Source organism: Coptis chinensis, chromosome 6, assembly GCF_015680905.1.
Source record: "Coptis chinensis isolate HL-2020 chromosome 6, ASM1568090v1, whole genome shotgun sequence".
NCBI lineage: Eukaryota > Viridiplantae > Streptophyta > Magnoliopsida > Ranunculales > Ranunculaceae > Coptis > Coptis chinensis.
This window is the reverse complement of record NC_141461.1, coordinates 7,838,422-7,859,737: the sequence shown is the minus strand read 5'-3', so window position 1 is coordinate 7,859,737 and position 21,316 is coordinate 7,838,422. Positions and strand designations below refer to the sequence as shown.

The window sequence follows — 21,316 nt, the reverse complement described above, 5'->3', positions numbered from 1 at the left end:
AGTTTAGTTCCCCGATGGAGTGAATTCAACTCTAGATGAATAATATTGGGTGTAAATATAAAAGAAGCCGAAGGTTATAAGGAAAAGGAAATAAGACCAAGTCCGGATGGATTAGCAAGATATGTGCTGGGATTTGAGGGATTTCTCAACTCTGGGTCAAGTTCCAGTTTCGCAAGGCCCAGTTCCGGTTTACACTTCCGAGTCAAGGTGACTTAGTAAAATCTACTTAAGTCCGGGCCATGTGACCATGTTCGGTCTCTTAGATGAGCTAGTATTCTAGGTCCGGGTAAACGCATGACAGGTCCGGCTTTCACGAAGTTTAGTTCCGGAATGTAATCCAAAGTCCGGATCTTTGTGAAACATGGGTCGGATTGATCTGACAAAGTCTGGATCATCACAAAGCATGGCAGGACCAGTTTTCACCAAGTTCAGCCTAATATACAAGGCTCAAGGCATGATCATGGCAGGTCCGAATTTACAGTTTCTTGCACTGAAGGAATGCGAAATTTTTCCGATACATTCCACAGAGAAAATCGAGGCATAAGACGTCGCGTATATTTTTACCCGACCTTTTTCTTTAAGGGTTTGATTCACAATCCATGAATAAAAAAGGGGGCATCTGTGTGTGCATATTTTAGCAAATAGATATGTAACACGTGGCAGCATCTTCTTAAGGCTCGGATATGGTCTTGGTGTGGGTAGAAAGTACCATAACACATTTCAAATCCAAATCCTCTCACTTCCTAGGTTCGAAAGTGAGACACTTACTAGGTTTAGAGCAGGTTCGTGGGCTTTGGAACTAGTTGGAGTAGTAGGTTCGTATAACCAACTCCTAACTATGAACTCCAAATCTAGAACTCAACTACTAGGTTCGGAGAAGGTTTGTGGGCTTTGGAACTAGTTGGAGTAGTATATTCGTATAACCAACTCCTGACTATGAACTCCAAATTCGGAACTTAACTACTAGGTTCGGAGCAGGTTCGTAGGCTTTGGAACTAGTTGGATTAGTAGGTTCGTATAACCAACTCCTAACTATGAACTCTAAATCCGGAGCTCAACTACTAGGCTCAGATACTCTGAACCTAAACATGCTTTTCTGTTATTTAAGTTAATAAAGGAGACCTATTTGACTTGGGAAACACGGGGCTTCTAGAAGAGTCAAGATGAGACTTAACAAGAGACGGTCTCCTAGTTAAACACTAATTTGGAAACCTCATCTATTCTTATAAATAGAATAGTTGAACTACGCTTTGAGTTTGATTCCTATACACAAGATACGTAGGCAACCATTAAAGAACGTGGTTCAACTCATCATCTTCTACATCCCTTATTCTTCCTGATCCAATACTTTATATTGTTCTTTGATCATCAACAAAATACTTGTGTTTTTAGATTAGGAAAAATTATCACACAAGTCATATCCTTGGTATTTTCCTCCTCTTTAACCAATCTTTCAAAATCTCACTTTTAGGTGCTTTGAAGTGAAATGCTTTTATATGAAGTGAATGTTGAGATAGCAGATAAGATTTTTTGCATTCTAACAAACTTTTATGTGTATTCATATATAAAGAGAAAGGATTTACTGTCAACTACTTATGAGTTTTTCATAGCAGCAAAAAATATATATATATATATATATATATATATATATATATATATATATATATATATATATATATATATATATATATATATATATATCGGTTAGGCTATAGTGCCACTCTTATCTCACACCCCTCATGGTCCCTCAGATCTCTTCTCAAGATCATCAAATCTAATTCACTCAAAAATCGCAAAATTTTAAAATTTCGAAGTATTTCAAAAACAAAAAAACGAAAAAAGATAAAAACGCGAAATTGGTTTGGAAAACTCATCTCGGTCTTCTTCTTCTTCTCCAAAACCCAAACCCTTCAAACAAATTCATAAATTATTCAAACAAATCGGTTAAAAGAGGAAATCCAAAATTTCTTTATACAGTTGTTAAAAGAGGAAATGGATTTCGTAAGAAATCCAGGATGTTTATGGTAACTAATGAGCTAATTGTAGAGCCACTTTCACCAATCTCCAGTCTCCTTTGTCAATAAACTTGGTGTGCTACTCAGCGAATTAGAGGAACGAATTGTCAGCGTGGGTGAAAAAGAGGTAAATACTATGTCATCACTTCGCTCTTGAAATTATTTGTTCAAACTTGATTAAAGTGCAACTTTTGGTTGGATCTTGAATTTAGAAATCCTTCTGGACAAGTGAAATTGTCCATTGTTACTTCGTGTTACCTGTTAATACACCAAGTTCCCCATTCACACCAACTATCGCATGTATTTCATTGAAGGATGAGGGTTTTCCAACCTTCCCTCTACACGGAAGATTTGGATTCATTTATGTGAATCACTAAAAATTATTTTACTACTGAATTATTTGGCATTTATGAAATGATTTGTGTCAAAATGCATCTAGAACCATGTAGAATACTTAACTTGTAAACTTCAAATTTCATCCATATCAAAATCTCTATTTTGCCCAGCTAATCTCTACACTATATGACAGTCGGGTCATTCGAAAGCCTCCTCAACTCTCGAGTAGGCAAATTTAAATCTCTTTATTTACTTAATTTAGAAATACCTCCCTCACTAAATTTAGAATAAATCTCACTTTTATTAATATAATTTGAATAAAGTCATTTTTTTATTAATAATTTAGAAACACCTCTCTAATGTCACTTAAATTAACTAATTATCCCTATTTTCCATCTTGAAATTAAAACAATTTCTATTTTATTATTAATAATTTAAAATAACCTCTCTAATATCACTTAAATAACATAATTATCTTCTATTTTGTTTTAAAAAAATAAATAGATGAGTCTCTTTTATATAATTACAATTACCATTTATAATTAGAATCCAAATAAACCATATTAACTATTGACCTCGAAGGACGGTTTCAAGACTTAAAATAATCGGATGCGTAACCAGATTTGCATACTTGTTGAAACACGGGATCAGATATTTTAAAAATTAAAATACAAATCAATGGTACGGTGTATGTTTAGAAGACCATACGTAAAATTCTGGAAGGTCAGTACTGAAAAGCCCTATCACGGGTTCTCGTAATGATGAACTTGTGATTAAGAGAGTTCTAGTCTTTATTGAAGGAACCAAGGAAAACTGACTGGCCTATGGAAGAGCATTGAAGTTTAATCCTGACCCTTCTTGAGTTGAATTTTAGTCCACACTTATGTCTATTGCATATTTTGACTTCTAAATGATTATCTACTTATCTTGATTATATGCCGTTTTCTTGTAATCCTTTATCTTTCTGCAAATTTCAGGGGATCGAATTATAGCCAAATTCACATAATGGGCAACAAACTTTTTTTAACACTTCGGACATTGTGGTTTCCAATTTTAACAGTTTGTCATTTATTTATTTTTCTCGATAATCTCATTTTGTCATCCAAATCAGGTAATATAATGATTTTTTTTCTTAAATATATATTATTACACTTTATTTCCAAAATGTTTTTTATGTTGTGGTCCATTAAATTTAACTTGATATGACAATATCACATATGTAATTGTAGTTAAATGTAATTTTTCGGTTTTTTTTTTTCGGTTTTTTTTTTTTTAATCTTTTTTGCAATTAATTGTTTTTTTTTATAGTGGTCAATGTGTGTAAATGAGTATCCACATAAACTTTTGTTAACTATCCCCCTAGATGGGAAATTAGAGTCTCCCCCCTATACACACCGTTAACTTGGATTGGTTGTTAACTTTCAAGTCAAATAACTGAAAATGATACAAATACTAAACATATTCCAATAACATTTCAAAATAATAGCATTATACTAAATAACTGAGGAAGATGGCAAATGAGGAAGATCTACTGCGCATTCCAATAACATTTCGAGTAACACACATACCCCTTCCACTTATATTACCAGTAAACCTCATTGAGGAAAATTCTTCGAATGATGATAAGAACGTAGTCATATAACCTTATTCTAGTGTAGATCACGGGGGAAGAAGAGTGTACCAAAAGAATGACATTACATACTTTCCTGGTATGAAAAATTGTGACGAGGACGACGTTTGGTTTCAAAATAAACTGGAAATGCACTCTAACGGGGAGTTTCCCATTCACAGACAGAGCCAGGATTCTAAGTCAGGGGTGCGAGATTATATGCACACCCCACTCCCCCCCTCAAAAAAAAATAAGCAATTTTTTTTTTTTTTTTTTTTTCAGAATGTTTAAACAATAAAGATCAACAAAATTATGTATTTATTTCAATTTATAAAACTATAATACATTAACTACTAAGAATTTAATATGGACTGATGATGTTAACTACTTAAGCATTTAAGTCATTAATTGATACTACTATGTCTATATATATATACATAATCTAGTCTTCAAGTCTATGACAATTCAACAAATTGTTAACTTCCTATAACATATAGAGAAAACTATAAAATATTAACATTTTTTTTTTATTGGTAAGCCTGTTTTAAATGAGATAAGTAACTCTTTGATGCTGGCGGGGTTTGAGCCCCAGACCTCGGGTAGACTTAAAGGTTTTACCGATTTTGCTAGTCGGCACCTGCTAAAAAGATTAACATTGAAAGTAAAAAATTACCTTGTTTTGTTTTGTTTTGTTTTTTTAAGTGGAAATTGTATTGATAATGATAACGAGTTTTACAAATAATTAGGACAATCGTGGAATAAGCTGCGCCGCAAGTCTTTTCTAGATTTGTTTTTTGTTTTTTGTTTTTTGTTTTTTTGTTTTTGGTTGAGGTCTAACGCTTGTTTAAGAATTGAGAGCGAAAGAAAAGACGAAGAGCTTACGAGTTTGTTATGGGTAATTAGAATTATACAAACTAATCGGTTGGATTTTGGGGCCTTTGGCTATTTGTTTTAGTCTCATTAACCCATCAAACATTCAAAGACACATTTGTCTCTCTTTAATGATTTTGGACTCAAAATAAATGATGAATGATAATTTTGTAATGGTAAAAAAGAAAAGTAAAAAAAAACGTTGGTTTATTAGAATGTTTTTTATTAGTATTTTTTTTTTTTTTTGATACTAACTACTTTAAATATAATGGTTCGGTGAACAGTAGCTATTTACGATTATGTTAGAAATGAGGTTTGTAATAACACATGTGACGGAGGGGTAAAACCGTCTATTCTCCTTTAATTTATTACATTGCCCTCAATTTTACAAACAATTACGAGATTGCCACTGATGATTTTTGTGGATGGCCGGCCACACGTGCCAGTTAACTAGTCATGTATTATATGAAATGAGTAAGTGAATAACACACTCTCTCCATATACTGGTCAAGACGTCAAGTAATGCTATGCCCTTAATCTCGTATAGTTCTCTTAATAGAATACTATATGTATAAGAAGGCTCACTATACTTTGAAATAGCAATTTCTTTTTGTATTGTTTGATCTTGATTTCGTGAACATAATTTTTCTATGAACTTGTTTGAGAATACTTGTATCTAGCGCCAATTGCTTCCTATATCGAAAGCACTAGCGGTTCAGTAATTACTTCTGTATATATCAGCAATAACTTAAGTTATGCTACAATTTGAGTAAATGCTGTATTGCCATGCTTTGTAGACTGCAAAAGTGATTGGTAAATGGGATACAAGTATAAGAATTCTCAACTCACAACATTGGCAGGTGGTAAATGAGCGAATCTGAGTTTGCATAAATTATTTAAATTTTACTAGCCAGTAGTTGCAATATATATAAACATAACACATAATCATGAGATTGTATGTACATTATAATGTGACTGCTATCTAGATCATCCCAGAGAAATCAAAAGAAAGCCGATTAGATTAGTTTCCCTTACATAATTAGTGTATCTGGATTTTGCAGTTGCAATGTTTCACGGTACTGTACCAAACCAACAACGTCTGCATTATAGTAGGTTGTTATACTCTGACTTACAGAGTTGTTTCAAGGGAATATCCTGAGTGGAAGCTTATTGTTTAATAGTCTAGTTTGAGTATCTGAAAGCTTTCTGTCACCAAATATTATTGAAGATTGCTTAATGCCAGTTGATTTCTAATGCAGGCTCGCTCCATTCTCAAGGCATCATTAACCTCCAGGACAGCTCTTACCAGTGTATTTTGCCAGAAGAACTAAGGATCCAACTCGGACTGGAGTAGACTAGACTAGAAGATAATTCGAAGATACATACTAAAGATTGTAATACTTAGTGTTGTAATACTCTGACTGATCAAGATGTTGTCATACTTTGACTGATCGGAGGAACTCATCTTCACTGTTAAGCTTTATATTAGATACTTGATGAGACAAGTTTTTACTGGCATTCTCATTTGCTTTTGGTGTGTTTGAAATATTATTACCATGTGAAATTCAGGTTGGAATATTAAGGTTGTTCATACACGTAATGCAATCTCACTGATGTCTTTAACTTATGTTGATCTTATTATGAATTTTTAGTATTCCAAGTCACGCTTTGTAATACAACTTCTATTAATTACATATTTACATCATGAAAATTTAGTATCCAAAGGCCATAGAGATTTATTAGTCCCCAGCGCACTTCTAATGAGCTTGAAAACAGAATAAACAAAAACAGTACTTGTGATTACAAATTCCAAGTTAGAAGCCGAACTAAAACTCAACTAGCGGGTTTTAAGTTTTGACATGATGTTTACTAGCAGCGGGTCTGGATTTTGTGTTAATAAAAATAAAAGTTAATGGTGGTTTGGTTCTTCGGTCTTATTTCCAGTTGCTCAGAACTGCCAAGACAGCCGTTGCAGCTTGATTCCATAAGGTAAGGAATGTCATCCTGGAAAGTGTCTCATAACGAAAATGCTAGTTAAAACTCTGATAGAGTTCAAAACTCTGACACCGAACTCTGACAGAGTTCACCGAAAATGCTAGTTAAAATCTGACAGAGTTCACCGAAATGATGAAGGATGTAGTCAGGATATTTAAGTTGCACTGTACCTAATCACTCAATACCCAAACAGAAATCAAACTTAAGTTCACAGAAATAATTTCTACCTCGGTCATCAACCAAAGGAATCTAAACCATATTATACACCTCGACAGTAAGAAGTCTCACAATTTCACAATTTTAACAGTAGAAAATGTTCTAACAAAGTTATACAAGTAGATGACCTTTTCTAAAAACCAAACCCAGAAACAGGTCGACCCACAATGCAAAAGGAACTTTGGATATAAGGAGGAAACCCTAATATGAGCAGTAAATCAATCCATAGAGGCAAGTTATGCCTTTGCCTTTCCTGCTTGGAGAGCTTGAATCTTTTGTTGTAGCTTTAAGACCTGCAAAAAAACAAAATTCAACGTTATCCACATGTAACTTAGAAAACCAACTAGTAAATCTGCAACAAAAACAAATAACAAAGTGGGGGGCAACCAAAAGAACAAAGACTACTACTTACTGCATATGCCAAAGTTATTTTATACAAGAATTCCTGCCAAGCTAAGATAGCTTGGGTTGCAACATTGGCATACTGCATCCTTAGCATCCAACGAGCTGACAAAAGGAATGAAGTAATCTCTGCAAAATTTCTCCTCACCCGAACAGTTGATAGTCTTCGCCTGCATATACAATACCGTGCACATGTTACATTAAATCATATTCTTCAACTATAACATCAAACTTCAAGTCATGCGTGTTAGCACTTCAAGAACAGCGGTGAACATCAAACTTCAAATCTTTATTTCTTGTCTTTGACAATTTTTATCTTAATTCATTTGTGTAAAGAAGCGACATCGATTAATAGTGAAAAATATACAAGTAGAAGATCAAGGAATCAGACAATAGACCTACTAGGGAAAGTATAGTAAAACAAATCCAACCCATTGCAAAACCCACCGTTGACAGTAAAGGAATATATCAAACATCCAATAAACACAACCTAATAAAATTACCATAGTGACACCCTTATGGAAGACAAGAAATTACCATAGTGACATTCAATAAATTACAAGTTAAGTATTCTACAAGAAGGGTTCTAGATGCATTTTGACACAAATCATTTCATATATGCCAAATAATTCAGCTGTAAAATAATTTGTAGTGATTCACATAAATGAATCCAAATCCTCCGCGTGGAAGGAAGGTTGGAAAACCCTCATCCTTCAATGAAATACATGCGATAGTTGGTGTGAATGGGGAACTTGGTGTATTAACAGGTAACACGAAGTAACAATGGACAATTTCACTTGTCCAGAAGGATTTCTAAATAAAGTTGAACTTTAATCAAGTTTGAACAAATAATTTCAAGAGAGAAGTGATGACACAGTATTTACCTCTTTTTCACCCACGCTGACAATTCGTTCCTCTAATTCGCTGAGTGGCACACCCAGTTTATTGACAAAGGAGACACTGGAGATTGGTGAAAGTGGCTCTACAATTAGCTCATCAGTTACCATAAACATCCTGGATTTCTTACGAAATCCATTTCCTCTTTTAACAACTGTATCAAGAAATTTTGGATTTCCTCTTTTAACCGATTTGTTTGAATAATTTATGAATTTGTTTGAAGGGTTTGAGTTTTGGAGAAGAAGAAGAAGACCGAGATGAGTTTTCCAAACCAATTTCGCGTTTTTTCCTTTTTTTCGTTTTTTTGTTTTTGAAATTTCGCGATTTTTGAGTGAATTAGATCTGATGATCTTGAGAAGAAATCTGCGGGACCAGGAGAGGTGTTAGATAAAAGTGGCACTATAAGAGCATTTGCAATGCAGGTGATAGAGGGGGGGAAGTGAAAACTATCACCTACTTGGGTCCAAAATCTTTGTCTGTCTGCGGGGTGATAAACTTCGGTGATAATTTTCCCCTCAAAATAAGGTGAAACCTTCCACCGAAGTTTTTCATCGACTTGTTAACCGGACGGGATGTTGGATTCCGTCTGGATTACAAAACTCACCAGACGGAATCTAACATCCCGTCCGGAGTCCTAACGGCTAGTTTACCAACGGTAAAAACGGTCAAAATAAAAAACTTTGGTATATATACAACATTTGTTTCATTTCAACTCACACTTCCAACAATCATATATCATATTTCTTCTTCTTTAAAATTAGTTCTTAAAAAAACCAAATATCAAATGGCATCAACTCAAGCATCTCAAGCAAGTGGTAGCACTCAAGCAAAAGCAAGAGCTCACTTTAGCATGTCCGATGATCAAGCTCTATGTCTTGCTTGGATAAAAATTAGTGAAGACTCCATTGTTGGTGCTTTCCAAAATGCAAAAGGATTTTGGAATCGTGTAACAAACGAGTTCAATCAAGCACGTGGGTCGAATAGGTCTCCCGATTCAATTAGCGGTAGGTGGAAATATATTTCAAAAATGATGAACAAATTTGTTGCAATTGTGAATGCGGTGGAGGCTCGACATGCAAGTGGTACAACAATACAGAGCCGGGTAATTACAACATTGTCAATTTGGAATTTATTGATTATCTTAGTCTTAGTCTAATTATTTCCGTCTTAGTCTAATTATCTTAGTGTATTTATTATTTCCATTTTAGTCTTAGTCTAATTATTATCTTAGTCTAATTATTATTTTAGTTTAATTATCTTAGTCTTAGTAATTATTTTAGTCTAATTACCACCATTTTATTTTTTAGTTGTCCGAGGCAAGGATGACGTACCAACTACAACAAAAATCGGCTTTCTCACTTGATCATTGTTACGTTATACTCAAGGATAATCCAAAGTGGAGTAACGTTTTTTAGGCAAGGTCAAGCCGCCCCACAAAGGAAAAAGGTCGCAAAAATGATGGTGAAGATTCAACTTCTAATTCACCAAGTGTTGGTGGAGTTGAATTGGAGAGTTCTCAAGAAATAGAGCGTCCAAAAGAAATGGAGTGTCCTCTTGGATCGAAGAAAGCCAAATCCAAAAGGAACCAAGAAAAATCAGTTGGTATGTTGGAGGGTTACTTTACACGTTTAGAGGATACATTTTCACAGGATGCAAATGAAACACAAAAATGCTTAGAACTTAGGGAAAGGGAACTTGCATATGGTTAAAGAACTGTGATGGCAAGAGAAGAAAAAAATCGGATTCAAGCAGAAAAAAATCAGGTTCAATTGGAAAAAAATCGGCTTCAAAAGATGCAATATGAAGCTAGGATTTTAGCGACCAATACAAGTGTCCTCCATCCCGATACCGCTTTTATAATCGAGCAACAACAAGCTGAAATACGTGCTGAATGGGTAAGGGCTAGAGGTGGTTCTAGCTCTAACTAAGCTTATGTAATATCTAGTATTTTATTTTAATTAAAGCACTATATATTTTAATTAATGCACTATGTATTTTAATTTCAATCTTGCTCTTTTTAATTAATGCACTATGTATTTTAATTTCATTGTATTTTTAATTAATGAACTATGTATTTTTATCTAACTTTTTTTTTTAATTAATGCACTATGTATGTTCTGTCCAATATAATTATTTTCATAGAAATACAATTACCAATAAAATTAAAATACATTGTAATATAGTTCATTAAAACACAACTCATTAAACACATAAGAACTTATAGGAAATACATAGGAAATACATTAGGAAATACATAGAAAATACACTTTCATTTCCATTTTAATTTTTGCATCCTTCTCCCTCATCTGGATCCGACCAATTTGGATCATAAATTGGTACCGGATCTGCTGTTTCTTCAATGCCAGTCCAATTAAAAACATGTTCAACTAAGTCCTTTTGAAGATTAGTATGTATAACTTCATTTTACGATCTTATTTCTTGCTTCAATCATCGATAGACAAAATGAAAACCATCATCTTCCCCGAAATAGCGGTATTGTTTCTTTCCTCTGACCTTTCCAATTCCAAACTCCACTTTCACGTTCATTCTCAACAATCATATTATGCATTATAATGCATGCCTTCATTATATCTCCAAGAACAACAACACTATGACAACGTGCAGAAGCCTTAACAATATGCCATCGTGCTTGCAAAACTCCAAACGTCCTTTCAACATCCTTTCTTACAGCTTCTTGACGTTGAGTAAAGATCTTTTCATGCTTATTTCTTTGATAACGAATGGCTTGAACAAATGTGCCCCATTTTGGGTAAATACCATCAGCAAGATAATATCCCATATCATAGCCATTACCATTCACATTAAATGCAACAGCAGGAGCCTCACCTTGCTCTAATAATTCAAAAACATGAGAACGATGAAGCACGTTAATGTCATTATGCGAACCTGGTAGGCCGAAGAAGCAATGCCAGATCCAACAATGTTTGTTTGCAATGGCTTCAACTATCAAAGTTGGTTCCTTCTTGTACCCTACATGTGTTCCAGCCCATCCACTTGGACAATTCTTCCACACCCAATGCATACAGTCGATTGATCCAAGCATTCCTGGAAAACCCTTGCAGCATTTTCAGCTAATATCCTAACAGTGTCTGCCTCAGTTGGTCGTCTCAAGTACTCTTCCTCAAACGCCGTGATAATTGCCTTGCACCAACGCTTCATAGATACATTTGCTGTAGAATCTCCAATTTGTAAATACTCATCCGTTGAATCGGAAGAACAACCGGTTGCTAATTGTGCAACCACTGCGGCTAGTCCCTTTTGTAACCCGAGAAATTGCTTGCCGACCCAATCCATCCACCTTGTCTTTAAAGTAATCGTCGAATGATGCAACAAGATGCAACATATACATAAAAAGCTCTCTTGTCATCCCTGTACCTTCGTCTAAACTTATGAGGAGGCCACCTACAAGGTGTTGTGAAGTAATCCCTCATTATCTTTTGTTTCTTGAAATCACCACCATCTCTAAACGCGTGTACTCTCTCGCCTTCACGGATCCACCGCGTTTGTGCAGATCCACATCTTCAATTTCAATGGCTGCTTGAGTCATTAATGCCCCAGCAGTGGATAATAACTGCAACCTCCTCCTCCTCCTTCGCCTCATCATATCATTATGCTCATCTCTTACTCTTTCCATGTAGTCATCTTCAGCAGAAGTACCAGAAGATGACCCGGTGAAACCAGAAGACGAACTATTACTACTAGATCCTCCCCATAACCTTTGGTTATATGCAATTCTTTCTTTTCTAGACATTTTTCCTATTTTTAGCTTGGTTGTGGGGAAGAAGATGGCTGTGTTGTTTGTTTGATCTAAAAGAAAGAAGAGTAAAACGAAATATGAAAGGTAAGGTCACATATGATAAGGTCACATGTGATACTTCGATTTTGCTCCACTTACCAATTGACAACACATTTTATTAGATTTTTGTTCACTCTCCAAGTGACAACACATTGTATCCAAATGTCTATCCAAATGTACCCTCAATAATTCCAAATGGGTCACCATCCCCATCAATAATTCCATTGTTTGGAATAGTAAAATGTGCAGTGAGAAGTGCTTAAAAACCAAACGGGATGTTACATTCCGTCTCGGTCTAAAAAACCCAGACGGGATGTTACATTCCGTCTCGGTATCCCCATACACTATTCCTGTCAGAACCTGTCAGAACCAAACCACCTGCAAAAATGAGTGATATTCCAAACTCAAAATTTTCTGTTTCAACAAAGACAGGAAATGAGTGAAACGAATGTGAAACGAGCGAAACGAATGTTCCATTTTTGGAAACATACGAACTTATAAATTTTTAATTTTTTTTGGCCATAACCTCATTTGTTTTATTGACATATTCATATCCAAAACCTGCTAATATACTTTGAAAATAATAAATAAGACAAACAACAATCATGAACAACACCCAAGTCTAACACAGAAACTCGGTAAAAAAACTAACTTATAATTTCTAAAAAAAATTGGACATAACCTCCTTTGTTCAATGATATTCATATCCAAAACTCATCAAAGAAAAACCTGCTAATCAAAAATTCATTACAAACAACAATCCCAAACGCCATAAGACAAATAATGGCGCGCAGTTATTACAAACTACAAAAAAATATCTCTCGGACCTCCTCCCCTATGAGAAGGCTCGGTCGAAGAGCTCTCCCCCTACGCCGTTGTCGCCTCTCCGGTGGAGCTTGAGCTTGAGGTACTCCACTTCCAAAGATTCTCCAACTCTTGCACACGCCTCGGCCGCAAAGTTCGACACGTTCTTCTTGTAAGTACTCAAAATCTGCGACGAGAGGACTCCATGAAGGACTCACGCATGGCATAACCGAGAGAGTCAGTAGTTAAGGAGCTCGACCTTACTTCATCCCGTTTAACAAAACAAATGCATGTTAGGGGTTATAGTGAATACTAATAATAACAAATCATAAATAAATTCAAATCATACTAACCTCGCTAACCGCCGAATCTGTACTAACAAATCTGCTACCACTGCGGCATCTACCGGTGGAATAGGTATTCTCATATCTTGCCCCCGAAGTAATCATGCTCCAATGCCAAAGGTCATCATCATCAAATATCCGTGGAGTTCTTTGCGGCATCCCGAATATCATGAAATACCCTAGGCCGTGATGGTGGGCAACTCCACTCCTCCTCGGGAAATGAATGTCGGGCCTCAATGCTCCGTATAACCCTTCAAAATTGGTGCCCCGGTATACGCACCTAGCAAGAGACCTCGACCAACCCTCTTCCAATATAAGTCATAGTCGCCTCGTAAACTGAAAAGTCGATCGTCCCGCCACTCATTTGGGTTTGCTCTATAGTGTGAAAGAACGGCAAGAAGAATATCGAGGTCGCCATATCTATAGGTGGTGGGTAAGGTATAACAATCTCCGGATACTTGCCGCCAACATCCGTCCCCAAGGTGCCATCACGATGACGACCCTATAAGTATCATTCACCGAGAAAGAAAAACTTGCTCTGTGACACATATATGATAGTCTACGGCACTCGGTGTTCTCTGAACATCCGGAATATCTGCATAAAGGGTCCGAAAGATGAAGGACTCGCCCCGGGGTTGCCACTCAATTCGACTAGCTCCTAAAAGCTCAATCTCACGGACGAGTGTTATGAATATTATCGCGATAGGTCCCCATACCCCCCTCTCGCTTCACGATGAAGCCCCCATGCTTGAATACGTGGAATCGGTCATGAGTCTCATCCTCTTCTAACCTCTTCAACACAGGATGCATCACACGAAAATGTTCGTACTACCAATACTGTCATCAATAGATAAAATACAATATCAATATATATATAAACATGTCAACATTAATAATTAGATAAATAAATGAAATGAAACATTAACTTAATAAATAAGACTTACCGGTATAATCCAAACAAAGCCGCATTAAATTGCCTTTAGCGGCTTTTCGTCAATCATGAGGTCTAGCCACCGTAAAGGTATGCCAAGATGGATTGACCCGGTCATAATCCCACATCCTCTCTACGTCTGAGACAGCGGCCATCCACCCGATACGTAAATAACTATCAGCATATCCAAATAATACCGCACCAACAAAGTAGAAGAGGAAGGCACGTACATACTCGTGGATCGACTCCTCACCAATATGATAGTCTTTCGGCTTCTCCTTGAGTCTATTCAAATATCTCGAAGTAAACCAACTAATATTTATAGCTCCTCCCTTAAATTGCTCAGCCGATAATCTCAAAAATTCGTCTTGCTCATCATCTTCAACCAAATCAAAACCTTCAAAGAAACTCATCGCCGAATTAAAAACCTCTAAAGTTTCATCAAAAGGAACGACATCTCCATAACCAATTGGGATACCCGTGAGCATTGTGAAATTAAGAGGGGTAATCCCAAGCTCACCCCATGGGAAATGGAATGTGTGGGTAGTTTGCCACCACCGCTCAACTATCCCAAACAACAACGCCTGATCATTTTGTCCCAAATTAGAATTCAAAAAACTCCCAAATGGTGTGGCGGATATAATATCGGTAACCGTGACAAAATTAGAATCTGTTTTTGATTTCATACAACGCCACCACGACACAACATTTGAAAGTGCACAACGCACTTTCCATAAGTGTACTTCATACATTCAACAAACACGCAATACGATATAATTACAACTATTTTTTTTAAAAACAATGCGACAAATTCAAACTAATTACACAACAACAAACTTGATATAAACTAACATAAATAATAATAATTAACATAAAAAAAAAATCAAAAACTTACTTGAGACTCCGCCACTCGATTTGCTACGTGTCGGACCAATGTTGACGCTAATGGTGGGTGTTCCTCGATTTCACAACGCGGTGGAAAATTAAACCCAAGTTCAATTTCGTCCTCCTCGCCCACATTACGCGTTCTCGACGACGATCCTTTTTGCCCCTTTTTTTTGGAAATTTTAACATTTCCAAACCATCGGGAATGCTCTTCATGTGGTGAGGTTGGTGGGGATGGGTTGGGGGTTGGAGAAGTCATTATGAATGGAATTTTGTGTCAAAGGTTGTTAATGGAGGCTACAAAATCGGAATTTTGGCTGGAAAGGAAGTGAAAATGGAGCATGTTCGTCTTTCATATTGAGTCATCGGGGCGGATATTACATCCCGCCTCAAGATAAAATATCGACGGGATGTTACATTCCGCCTCGTATCAAAAACCTCCAGACGGAATCTAACATCCTGTCCGAAATATTTTTTATCACCTCTGCATTGCACAACTTCACCTTGTTTTTCACCGGGTTGGTGAAAAGGGGGGTGAAAAGTGAAGAGGTGGCGGTGATAGAGGGGGGGAAAACTATCACCTGGATTGCAAATGCTCTAAGGGTGGCAGTATAGCACCGTGTATATATATATATATATATATATACAGTCTTTCTCTTAAAAGTAGCTACTTAAGTTAACTTTAAAATAAATATGTAAGTAAAATTTTACCTACAAAATGAATTTAAACATATTTTTTTGTGGATATGATATACTCAATATTAAGATCATCTCTACAAAATTTCAGCTCATTTGGAAACCTCTAATATTGGCAAAAAACAATTACAAAAATTCAACATTTCTAGACCGTTAGATTTCTTTTTAAATATGACAACAATTTTTATCTATGTTAGAGATTTCCAAATGAGCTGAAATTTTGGGAAGATAATCATTATGGTGAGTGCTTCATAACCACAAAAATATAGGTTTGAATTCATTTTGTAGATGAAGTTTTACGCACATACTTATTTTAAATTAACTTAAGTAGCTACTTTTTTAGAATATATATATATATATATATATATATATATATATATATATATATATATATATGGGGAGGGATACAGACCACAGTCTTGTAGCCACATTATGGGCAATAAATGAATCTCGGCCTTTCATCCGGTGCAATCCAACGGATGTGACCAAAATTTGATCAAGCAATCGAAGTTCAAATCACGAAATATGGGAGGGTATTTTAGGAAACAAAATTTGACCGAAGCCAAAAATAGAATTTGCTCTCTAAATAGAATCGCGATTGCTCTCTCCTCTCTCTTTCTCTCTTTTGAGAAATTGAAAACAAAATTTTTCAAAGTGCAATCTATAATGGAGGTTCATTTGGCATTTTGGATCTTAAAGGTAAATGCTTAACTTTTCTCAGTAATTTGTTTAATTTTTTTCTGTAATTTGCCTACTACACTTTAATGACAACTAACGAGCACTTCCCGACCGACGATAGAGCTCTATTTTGAAGAAACAGAGAGGTTGAAGAGTTGTAGCTTTAAGTTAGTGGTATTAATGGAACTAATATTGAGAACGAGAGATTTTAGCATTTCTTCTTTTGAGTGAAATTTGGAAATTTGAGGAGTTGGGGACGAAGTTAAAGGGATTTGGGTTTTGAGGGGAGAGCTTGAAATTGAAAGTGGTCGTTTGGTTGGAGTGGAAGTGAAGAGGTTTTAGGTATTGACTCATGGGAATTAGGTAACAAGCAACATATATATTTACATTTGTGAATACCACTAATTTTGTGCATGGACAATAAAGTTGTGCTTCCTTATCACCGTGAAATGAGCTATGTGGAACCGAATTTCTGCAAATGTTGATGCTAAACAAGTATTCTAGAGATGCAATTGCCCCGAGAAAAATTCTCAACGAACTATATCGGGACTCCACAATAAAACCGAAATTACTAGCACCGGGGGCTTTTTCGATCGAAAATGGTTTTCTACCTTTCTACAGGGCTTGTGGGGCGATGTTGTCGGCACGAGTGATGCACCATATTTACAACCTTGGTCCGGTGATGATCCCAATCTAATGCACAAGATCCAAGACCCACTTTACCTTGATCGGATAAAGCGGACATACAAGGGCGTTGAGACAACACTTAAAAGTTTCCGTGGACATCTGCTTGGATTGGAGAAGCCGGTGGCGATACAACAATGGTGGAAAAGTCAGTATCACACTCCTTTCTCAATAGCTTTTGGTATGTTTCTCAAGTAATTAGTAACAGATTTTTATTATGTCGGTGTTCATATATTGAACATTCAGTGGTTTTAATCGCTTTCTCATGCTCTTGTTTTTTAACAAGTACTTAGATCAACTTGGTATGACATCAACCTTCAATCACAAGACCTTCGCGACAGACAAATAATTGGCGGAACTATGGTCTGCATTGAATACTACAAACTTTGTCCCCAACCCAGTTTACTATAAGTATGTCATTGCCTCATTGGAGTGAAACCTTGTCTCTTTTTTTTAGATAATAAGTGAAACCTTGTCTTAATCCAAATCATTTGCATGTAAGATATCTATCTTTGTCGCTTTTTGATTCCTAATACCTCTTTCTTCCTCTATCGGTGCTCTTCTTTGGCACAAATTAATGGGGAAGAATGTTCTTCGGCTGCTCATAACGGCTCTCTCCTCACTTGCTGTGTACTCTCATTGTTCCGGGACCAAGGTATAGTTTTAATCTTTATGTTTATATACGTATCTATCTTTTTCCATCCAGTTGTTTTTTATTGTTATCTTTCTTTTTCGCACTCTTTAACTTCTCTCTCGTTTCATAAGCTAATCAGCTATAAAAAGACATCCTTCAATTACGTGGTATGTTGGTTTAACTTTTATGCGTTTCATTTTCTATGACTGAACGCTCTAACATAGGTTTCATTTTACTGCATGTCTCAGCCAGGGATTACTCATTACTAATCAATATGTCTAACTCTACTTCATTCGATGTGTCGGTGGTGAATGATGTGAAATTACATCCGGCGATTGAAGAGTTGAAAGGTGAACATGCAAGAGAAGAATATCATTTGACACCCAAAGATGGAAATCTTCGAGTAATGTCATGTTGCTTAATGGGTCCCCTTTGGTGCTTACAAAATTGTTAGGCATTCCAGCCATGAATCCTGTTAATGCCGACGTTCTTCCCCAATACGCATTGCTCGGACTCAATTGTCTTTGCTACTTTGAGGGACGCCCCGGTTCTGCACGTGCTTGAGAGTGGTTTATTCTTGGTGCCAATAACTCAGATATTAAAAAGCAAGAGACGGTGCTATTAAAACCGACTCTATTTGCTATTGGTAGGCCATTGGAATTCACCCGAATAGGATTTAAAGAATCATGTGTATTTCACGATATACAATGCTTTGTTCAGTTCACCACTTGTTTTGGTAAAACTCAAATGAGTGACAACCAATATAGACTTACAAAGCAAAAATAAAACCAATATAGACTTACCCTTACCAGAATCGATTGAATCTCTTGAATACCTTTTACACACACCGCCTGTTGGCAACTATATAAAAGAAATAAGTACACGACTTGGTTACATTTTGAGAGCATGCAAATCAGATAAACTTAAGAGTACTCTAAACTTAATGCGATAAAAAACATATTAGAAGTACCATCCTCGATTGGGCAGACTTTGAGAATCAAAGACATGCTAAATGTAAATAATAATTATTGAAGCAAAGGTTGAAATTTATTGTTGACACTGTCAAACAAATTTTACAAATATATGGTAAAGCAATTCAAGCTTTCGAGAGAATTCCCATGAACTTAAAGTAAGATAATGTAGTGCACAACACGATTAATGCAGAGTCTCGATAAATGTGACCATTCGACACAACCGGAGCCTCAAAGTTCGGCAAGGCTATGAAGGCAATGGACAAGGGAATGACAGATAAAGGAGATTGCATATCGGTAAGAAGTGGATCCAAATTCGGGATATCTCCACTTTCATTCTAAGGAACCTTTCTTCAATATCAGACATCCTGAATTGTTGTAATATCAAATTTCCACAATTAAATGGAGGTCACGTGTCTGAAAAAAGATGACGGTGTCTTTTCTGGCCTATACACAAAAACATGCACCCATTCAACATGGCTAACTTTCATTCTAAGGAAGCTTTCTTCGATATCAGACATCCTGAATTGTTGTAATATCAGATTTCCACAATTAAATGGAGGTCACATATAGCTTACTGGAAATTTTTGTTTAATACAAACTGCATAACAATGACGATTGCAACCTGCAGTGTCACAAATTAGCACAAGTTGAGATTTAATAAGTAAGATCCCACCTATGAGAACCTTACGATAAATTTAGGGTGTCACTAGCTAAGAACAACGCTGTCTACCGAAACAAAGAAAAATTCACTAAACCCTGGATATTCTAATACTTCTACAAAATCAGCTCGTTCATGCATTCGCACCACATCTATGTGGTGTTGGAAGTTCATTTGTGAGCCAATAGTTTTATGATTCTGCAGTCCTTTTTTGGTGCAATTTAAAATAATAATATGGAACTCACTCTTCCTTTGGAACAATGGGCATAAACGCGTAAAATGGCGATGAATTGCTATCGCCAAGAATGACTCCTTTGCCCATAAACCGATGCCACAAAAGATTACAATCGAACATAATAAATCCATCAACGGAGGAAGGACATTAGAATTAGAGTATCACTCAAGTGTAAATGTCGTTTCAATCTCAATGAAAATTTTCTTGCCCTCGTAATAATCGAGATTGGGAACAAACGTTGTCGCGTCTTTGAGGAGACCATAGTTCCCACCAATTAAAGTCTACCTACGGTATACTTTAGTATTGTACTTGGATGTCATTCCCAATTGATCTAAGTACCGAAGTACGTATGGATATCATACAGAAAATCTTAAAACCCAAATCCCTTTAACTTCGTCCCCAACTCCTCAAATTTCCAAATTTCACTCAAAAGAAGAAATGCTAAAATCTCTGTTCTCAATATTAGTTCCATTAATACCACTAACTTAAAGCTACAACTCTTCAACCTCTCTGTTTCTTCAAAATAGAGCTCTATCGTCAGTCGGGGAAGTGCTCGTTAGTTGTCATTAAAGTGTAGTAGGCAAATTACGAAAAAAATTAAACAAATTACGAAAAGTTAAGCATTTACCTTTAAGATCCAAAATGCCAAATGAACCTCCATTATAGATTGCACTTTGAAAAATTTTGTTTTCAATTTCTCAAAAGAGAGAAAGAGAGAGGAGAGAGCAATCGCGATTCTATTTAGAGAGCAAATTCTATTTTTGGCTTCGGTCAAATTTTGTTTCCTAAAATACCCTCCCATATTTAAGTGATTTCAACTTCGCGATTGCTTCATCAAATTTTGGTCACATCCGTTGGATTGCACCGGATGAAAGGCCGAGATTCACTTATTGCCCATAATGTGGCTACAAGATGTGGTCAGATCCCTCCCCATATATATATATAGGGGAGGGATAGAGGCACATTCTTATGCGCACATTATAGCCACATTTTTCACATACAAATGAATTAAGGTCTGGTTTTTGGTGGAGATGATCTTCCCACCATAAAGATCATTCTCACAAAAAATTATAATATTTGGATATGTCTAACCATGTAAAAATTAGTGTTCATTTTTGAGCTCTTTATCTAACGGTCCAAAAATTTTGTGAGCATGTTCTAAGGTTAGATTTCTTTGAATGAGATGAATTTTTGTGAGCATGTTCTCCATGGTGGGGAGATTATATCTACAAAAATTCAGCATTTAATTCAACTTTTAAATCCATGATTTTGCTTAGATTAATTTACAATGTGGCTAGAATGTGGCTACAGTGAATGTGCCTCTATCTTTCCCCATATATATATATATAAGTTTTATCTTAGGAAGCAATATCTGGCTGCTTGTTTATTTCTTTTCTTTGTAACAGGCTATATTGGTCATAGAGCATGCTTTTTCATCTAAAACAGACACACACTCACATCGAGATTCTTCTTAAAAGCAATAGGCTCATTCAGATTAGCTGAAAAGTAATTGAACTTTCAAATTTTAGGAGTTTAGGCTAATCACTTTGTTCGCATTTTGTGTGCAGACTCTTTAGATCTAGGGTTAACTAATATTAAAATTAGGGTCTCTCTCTAAATACACACAAAAAAAATC

At 35.9% G+C, this 21,316-nt stretch overlaps 1 long non-coding RNA gene across 1 annotated transcript; it reads right to left on the bottom strand.

Annotated features, from left to right (window-relative positions):
* Positions 1-7,017: 7,017 nt before the first annotated feature.
* Positions 7,018-8,662, bottom strand: LOC147491217 (uncharacterized). Its single transcript, XR_015198629.1, has 3 exons — positions 8,328-8,662; positions 7,454-7,613; positions 7,018-7,334 (listed from the first exon to the last, which is right to left on the bottom strand). It is a non-coding gene; the product is annotated as an uncharacterized LOC147491217 (long non-coding RNA).
* Between the last annotated feature and the right edge of the window lie 12,654 nt (positions 8,663-21,316).